The sequence below is a fragment of the Plectropomus leopardus genome, chromosome 21, assembly GCF_026936395.1.
Source record: "Plectropomus leopardus strain MGB_pleo_1.0 chromosome 21, ASM2693639v1, whole genome shotgun sequence".
Lineage (NCBI taxonomy): Eukaryota > Metazoa > Chordata > Actinopteri > Perciformes > Serranidae > Plectropomus > Plectropomus leopardus.
In genome coordinates this window covers 1,792,337-1,799,882 of record NC_142196.1, presented here as the reverse complement: position 1 = coordinate 1,799,882, position 7,546 = coordinate 1,792,337, and the positions used below count along the sequence as shown (strand labels likewise).

Here is a 7,546-nt window from a genome sequence, read left to right as displayed (position 1 = left end):
ATTCCTTATCATCCCCATTTTTCATCACCCCTCTGTTGGGGCACTAAAAGTTGGAGCTAGAAACACTGCAGTCTGTTGACTGATCAGTGGAAAATCAACACTGTGTGCTCAGGGCTGAGCTGTGGCTGCTTTAACCACTGTTCATACTGTGACATGTTTTTCATACATCAGTAAACTATAGCTGTAAATGAAAGGATGTTTCAGCCTCTAGCAGCAGCAGTAGAATGAGAGTAAATAATTTAATTCACCAGGCTGATGGCCGGCAACTTTTAAGGTGTAATGCGTGTTACTCAGTGCATGAGATGACGACATGAATCCATCAGCACACATTTAATTTCAATATGACAGCTTTAACACTTTTAGTTATGGGTGGATATTCAAGTCTTTAAAAAAATTTGATTAATTGCAACCAGAATAGTCAAGTCAAGTCAATTTAATTTTATTTATGAAGCCCGTTATCACAAAACATGGTTTGGCTTTACAGCATACGACATCCCTCTGTCCTTAGACCCTCACATCACCTAAGGAAAAACTCCCGAAAAAAAAATGGGGGGGGGGCTCAGGAAGAGTGGCAGAGGATGATGAGGGATCCCTCTTCCAGGACGGACAGATGTGCAATAGATGTCTTAAATAACAACTGAATTACAATTAGGACAAAAAGGAAAGAGAATGAGAGAGGGGGACTGATGCACAACAATAATGGATACAGACGCATGTCATATTACAATAACGATAGGTGTAAAATTACTAAATGCACTCTATGATAGCATGTGATATCATGTGCAAATATTGTGGGTGTTGATAAGAGTCCCGTGCGTATATTGATAGAGGAGGCGTGGCTCATAATAATGGCAGTAGAAGGTTGCGTCAAGCACGATCATGGCATAGGTGCAACCAGGACCCACAACACAGGACCACAGCAATGGCAAAACCAAGACCACGATCAGGGCGAGCCATGGGTACAGTGTCAGTGCAGCCACAGCGCAAGCATGACCACAGGCAGGGTCACAGCACCAGCACAGCTATCAACACAATCAGGCGCAACCAAGATTGCAGCCGGGGTCGGGGAAAACTAGGAACCAAGAGGCAACAGAGTTAGCGTAATGCAGTAAACAGACAGGAGCGTTTTCAGATGGAGGGAGCAAGAGGAGGAAAAAGGAGCTCAGTCTAAATCCCCCAGCAGATTAAACAGATTAATACATGCCGCACATATTCTAATCCTCTCCTGGGGAAAAAAAAAAACTTTGTGGAGCGTCTTTCTTGTGCACTTGGGCAGCACTAAATCCCTGCTCTTGCCTGACAAAGGAGTCCATGTACAAACTTACAATTTAGAAATATCCCATTGAGAGAGACTCTCATTGCAGCCTGCTCTTTTTTGTTCTGGAAATTTTGCTGTGCAGCCCCGCTCTGTGGATGATAAAGGGGGTGCAGACTTCACTCTATCACCGGTGAACAAGGAAATACAGCAAGAGCTGCTGGACAGAGCAATGAGTGACAATGACCCCACCCTCATTTGAGAGCACTGTCTGAGGTGGAAACACTATACAGATCAATAGTCTAGGTAGGCATGTTCATAGGGCTTACTTTTCGTTACATAAGTACCTCAGTAATTCAGTGTTGAATGTTTTAAAAGTATTGTTTAAACCACATTTTTTGGTCAATGTTTTCATTGGCAGATGCAAATTTTGAAGATTTTGATGCAAAAGATACAAAAACATGGGAAGAAGGCAATGAGCAACTTCAGAAGAAATGACCAAAAAATTTGCACAAAAAAGTAAAAGAAATTTACTTGAGAAATAGCACTAAAAACACTAAAACAGTAATATCAGAAAGAAAAAAAAAAGCTTATTAATAGAATTTTCCATAAATTAATTTAAATATATAATTCTGATTATTATAATTAAAGACATTTTTCCCTAGCTTTTTTTTTCTTTTATAAAAAAAATTTTTTTCCAAATGTACAACTTTTTGGAATTTGAGGAACATTTCTTGCCAAGTTGCTCATTGCCTTCTCCCCATGTTTTCAAAAGAAATTAAACCAATTTGCTCAGGTTAAAATGTTTAAATACTTATGAAGGCGTCTGAGCACAACTCAAGAAAAGTGATGTTGCTCCAGGGTTCAAATGGTTGATGTGTGGACTTCTGTAGCTGATGGTGAAGTGTTTGTTGCAAAATTGATTTGCTGGTTATTTTTTGATTTGTCTTATATGAGAATGTGTGTATGATACAAGGAAATTGGTTTGTAGCAATGTTTGAATTATTTAATTATTTGTTTGCTTTTATTTTATTTTCTCTGTAATCTCCAAGATTTATTTTCTTTGAAGTTATGGGGCAGGGGCCTAGACTGAGGACAGCATATGAGACTGTTTACATGTTGATGGATGTGTGATGTAATTTTGATCAACACTCACAGTGTTGATGTTTAATCCTTTGAAACTCGAGCAAATTGACTTGATTTCTTTCAAAAACATCTGAGGGTGATGAGCCACTTGACAAGAAGTGGCCCAAAAATTATCAAGAAATAAGTAAAAAGGTACAAGAAAAGTACCAGATAATAAGTAATAAATAACTTTTATTAGGTTTTTTTTTCAAATTACAGGACATTACTTGCTCATTATGTATTTCCTGTGTTTTTGAAGGATATTCTCTCAGGTTTCAGAGATTAAAATGATTGTGAAAGGTGTCTGAATGCAGCACAAAAAAACAATTTCAATCCGGGTACTAAAGAGTTAGAGGGAGAAAACGAATTTAATAAAAAATAAGAGAAAGATCATAAAAAAGTTTTATTTTTCTCTGGGGAATAAATGAAGAAGTGGTGAATCTCTGGCTCCCTGGCTTAGAAAAGCAATTCTCATTCACAGACGAAATAAGGATTGGAAAAAAAGGAGCAGCGTTAGCTGCTGAGTGAAGGAATGGTGAATATGTGCTGATAAATACAGAGAGGAGTGCAGCCTGTGATCGATGAGCAGGATGCATGTTTCGGGGACAGACTGAGGCGTGACATGCAGTATGGCCTGTGCAACAGTGACATCTTTTGGTTGGTCCTGTGCAGGTGGAGCCGAGGCTGTGTGAGTGCAGCCTGCCGCTGCCGGCCAGCCACACTACAGTAAATAAAGATTATGATCACATTATGCAAATTAATGTTCCAACTGTACACAGCTCCTTTGTATTAGCCCACACTCTGGCTTTGTGTTCTGACAGTTATTTGAGTCCTCGAGGCGACAGAGAGTTTGACTGTGCAGCCATGTGTTGACAGGGCTGAAGGTGATAGGAAGTCTTGCTCTGACAAATACGCAGCAATATATATTGTTTCAGGTGCAGTGTGCTGGCTGAGCATGAAATGAGCTTTCAGAGGTGAGCAGTTGGAAATACTCACAGGCTGAGACTTCTAGTCTTCTGCAGTGTTGACGATTTTGACGTTTAATGTGTTAAGCTATGATATAAATATAATTTCAGATGAGAACATGCAGGTTGTCATTACCAGCTTCAAAAACAGGGCTGGTGTTGCTTTCACTCTGTGTGTGTGTGTGTGTGTGTGTGTGTGTGTGTGTGTGTGTGTGTGTGTGTGTGTGTTTGTGTCTCAAAATGTAGTCCAAGAGACAACTATGTAGTCAGAACTACCACAGAAGCTGCTATAAGTATTTTAAGTGTTTATCCGTCCCTCTGTCAATGGGCAGACTTTGTCACCAATATACTGTAGGGTAACAATCATGCGAGATGTAATGACAGAATTTTGCAGGTGTGTAGATTAGATCAAAATGAAGGCAAAGTTTAAATATGGGCATGGTCTGAGTAGAGGGGCAGAGAAAAGGGGTAGCAGGCTACTTCAGCACATGAATTTGAAGTCATGGATTGGAATCGCGGCTGGTGTGATCTCATTGCAGGATGGTTTTCGAGTTAAGCATGACGGCTGGCGATAAGTGCGGATCCACATGACATGCCACAGGAGAGCATCAGGTTAAATCACTGCAGGTAATGATCTAATAAGAAGCATGAGGGCGCCTCTAGGTTGGGCAGGAGGGTTGCTAGATGGATCCAACAAACCCCGGACTTTCATGCAGAAGCGCAGTGTCTTCTTCCCTTCTGAATGTGACGTTTTGTTTTACACCTTACCATGTGCCTCTTGTGATGTCTTTTAAATCAACTTGTCACATCAGGGTTTCACGACACTTGAATCACTTGGACGAGCAGTATGGAGACATCCTATGGTGTTAAGTGATTTGATGTTTGAATCCTGGTCACCATTTGCTTCAGTTGTTTGGGAGATGAGGGCTGCACCTTTTCTCTGTGAAACTCCAGCAGTATTTGGCAGCATATAAGAATTCACACGGCTTTCCATTGGCATGAGGATGAGTGGATAATGACTAAATTTTCATTTTGCGGTGAAATATCCCTTTTAGTGCTCACTCAAACCCACCTCCTGTATTATAAAAACATTCTAATTATAATTCCAACATTTATTAAAATGCAACATCCTACAATAATTTTTGTTGTAGTAGCCTGTCTTTATAACTGCAGTACTTTTATTACCAAAAAGAGAAAAGCCACACGGCTTTCCTCGCAGCCTCTCAGACTGGGGATTTTTTGACTCTTTGTCTGCCCATCCTAGTTATTTCAGACAAATTCAAATGGTTGTTTTGTGTAAATCACATAGCAACAAGTCAATAACAAGCTTTTTGGCTGGGTGATTATACAAACCTCAATTCCAATGAAGTTGGGAAGTTGTGCAAAATGTAAATAAAAACAGAATTGTTATGGTTCTGAGGAACCGTGAGCGTGAGGTGGACCCAAGAGCAAACACAGAGCGAGTTAGGTGAACAATGAACTGAATTTTAATGGAGTTGAGGTTGGGAAGTGAGGGATGGTTGTCGGGGGAAGGGAGCCAGTGATTTCCGAGGTAGTGGGGGCTGGTGAGGCAGGAGATGATGGTGAGGCTGGTGAAGCAGAGGAATGGTGAGGATCCGAGAGGGAGGTGAGGAGCACAAAGGCGAGGGGCTGGGCGGTGAGGCGCTGGAGCTCAATGGGAGGCACTGGAAGCAAAATTACAAAAAGACACAATGAGTTTGAGAAGCTGGAGGCAGAAGAGGTCTCACAAAAACACAGGGAAAATCTCATGAGAGAGATGGCCAGTGTACCACGAGAGTAGTGGAAACAATCTGGAGCTGACGTCGAGTGAAGCAGGAGCTTAAATGCCATTAGGGAGGTGATTACTGATCAGGAGCAGGTGAGGAGAGTGTGCCCTAAGCTTCAGTACCCGGAAGCCACGCCCAGCCCCTGAAACACAGAAGACAAAAAAACCTAACAAGCACTCCAAAATACACAAACCACCACAAGAATACAATGATTTGCAAATCCTTTTCAACCTATATTCACTTGAATAGACTACAAAGACAAGATATTTAATGTTTAAACTTTATTGTTTTAATGCAAACATTCAGTCATTTTAATTTGATTCCAGCAACACCTTCCACCTTTACTTTTAACAACACTCAATAAGCGTTTAGGAACTGAGGACACTAGTTGTTGAAGCTTTGTAGGTGGAATTCTTTCCCATTCTTGCTTGATGTACAAGCATGTTCAGTTGCTCAACAGTCTGGGGTCTCCGTTGTCGTATTTTGCGCTTCATAATGCGCCAAACATTTTTAGGGGGAAACAGGTCTGGACTGCAGGCAGGCCAGTCTAGTACCCGCGCTCTTTTGCTATGAAGCCACGCTGTTGTAACGAGTGAAGAATGTGGCTTGGCATTGTCCTGCTGAAATAAGCAGGGATGTCCCTTAAAAAGACGTTGCTTTGACGTGTATGGACCTGTATGTACCTTTCAGCATTAATGGTTTCTTCACAGATGTGCAAGTTACCTATGCCATGGGCACTAACACATCCACATACCATCACAGGTGCTGGCTTTTGAACTTTGCGCTGATAACAGTCAGGATGGTCCTTTTCCTCCTTGGCCTGGAGGACACCATGTCCATGATTTCCATTTGAAATGTGGACTCTTCAGACCACAGTACACATTTCCACTTTGCGTCAGTCCATCTCAGATGAGCTCGGGCCCAGAGAAGCCGGCAGCGTTTTTGGGTGTTGTTGATGGCTTTTGCTTTGCATGGTGAGTTTTAACTTGCACTTGTAGATGTTGCGACGAACTGTGTTAACTGAAAACCCATTTGTCCGCCTTTACGGCTTTACAGAGTCGCACTCAACTTGTAGTTTATCTGTTTATAATTAATTAATAAAACAATTAATATTTTTCGATTGTGTTTTTACAGGGTTTGTAGTTGTGCATTTAAGTTGTGCAACTGCAATATAGTTTGTATATAGCCTAACAATAGCTTTTTCTTCTGGCAATTTCATTTACACTTCAAAAGGCACAAAAATTGTGTTCATCTGTAAAGATTATCATGCTAACAAAATGTGGAAGTCTCAAAATTGTGTTCATCAGAGAACTTATTTTTGACGATAATCGCAAATCCCATTCAAAAATCCCATAAGGTTTTTGACGAGGGACCAGTGCGATGCCAACTTTCTGGTAGGCCTACAAAAATACGCCATCCCTTCACCACTCTCTTTGCTCACGTAGTTGTTTACAAAGTGGTGAAACTTGCCCCATCCTTGCTTGTGAACGACTGAGCCTTTTTGGGATACTCTTTTTATACCCAATCCTGATACTCACCTGTTTCCACTTAACCTGTTCACCTGTGGAATGTTCCCAACAAGTGTTTTTTTTTGAGCATTCCTCAACTTTCCCAGTCTTTTGTTGGCCCTGTCCTGCTTTTTTGGAACGTGTTGCAGGCATCAAATTTAAAATGAGTGAATATTTGCAAAAAACAATAAAGTTTATTAGTTTGAACATTTAATATCTTGTCTTTACTATCTTATGTTTTACACAATGTCCCAATTTCACTGAAATTGGGTTTTTTTATTTAAAGAGCCCGAGATGTCAAACCCTTTCTTGTCCTTGTTTACCTGATGTCCCACATTACCTGACGTCTCACTGCTGTCACTTTTTATAGCAGGTTTTTATAGTCGGCTATAGTAGGCTGCTTCAGCAGTCATTAAGTGCAGCAGTGGGCCAGTTTGAAGTCCTCTCCTCCCCTGAGGGTAGAAATGTGACCTGCATGCCATTCTTTCTCCTCTTCATTTCACATTGATCATTACATCATTATTAGTTTTTTTAATTAAAGGTGATGTCACAGTACAGAACATCGCCAACATGGTTTTATTTCACTGCTTTGAGTTCTGTGGAAACTTAATGAGCTGCAGAAAGAGACCTACTCTTCCTACTGCAGCTGAACCCCACAGGGGCAGTGTGATTTTTCCTCTGATTCTTCCGCATATGCGCGCTCAACAGGTCAGTTGCGTCAACAATGAAAACGTCCAGCACTATACCGGAAGCTCCCGGATTTTTTGTCAAAATAAAAGCCCCAATTATTTTAGACGGCTGGGTTTTACAAAAACAGAAGCAGTGAAGAAATTTAACAAATATGCATCTGAGGTAGCCTACTTTTACTAAAATGTACAAGTATGCCACTTTATAGGCTATGTTTAG

At 40.9% G+C, this 7,546-nt stretch overlaps 1 long non-coding RNA gene across 1 annotated transcript; it reads right to left on the bottom strand.

Moving 5' to 3' along the window:
- Nucleotides 1-4,809: 4,809 nt before the first annotated feature.
- On the bottom strand, nt 4,810-7,316 carry LOC148185976 (uncharacterized). Its single transcript, XR_015775416.1, has 3 exons — nt 6,981-7,316; nt 5,136-5,274; nt 4,810-5,030 (listed from the first exon to the last, which is right to left on the bottom strand). It is a non-coding gene; the product is annotated as an uncharacterized LOC148185976 (long non-coding RNA).
- Between the last annotated feature and the right edge of the window lie 230 nt (nt 7,317-7,546).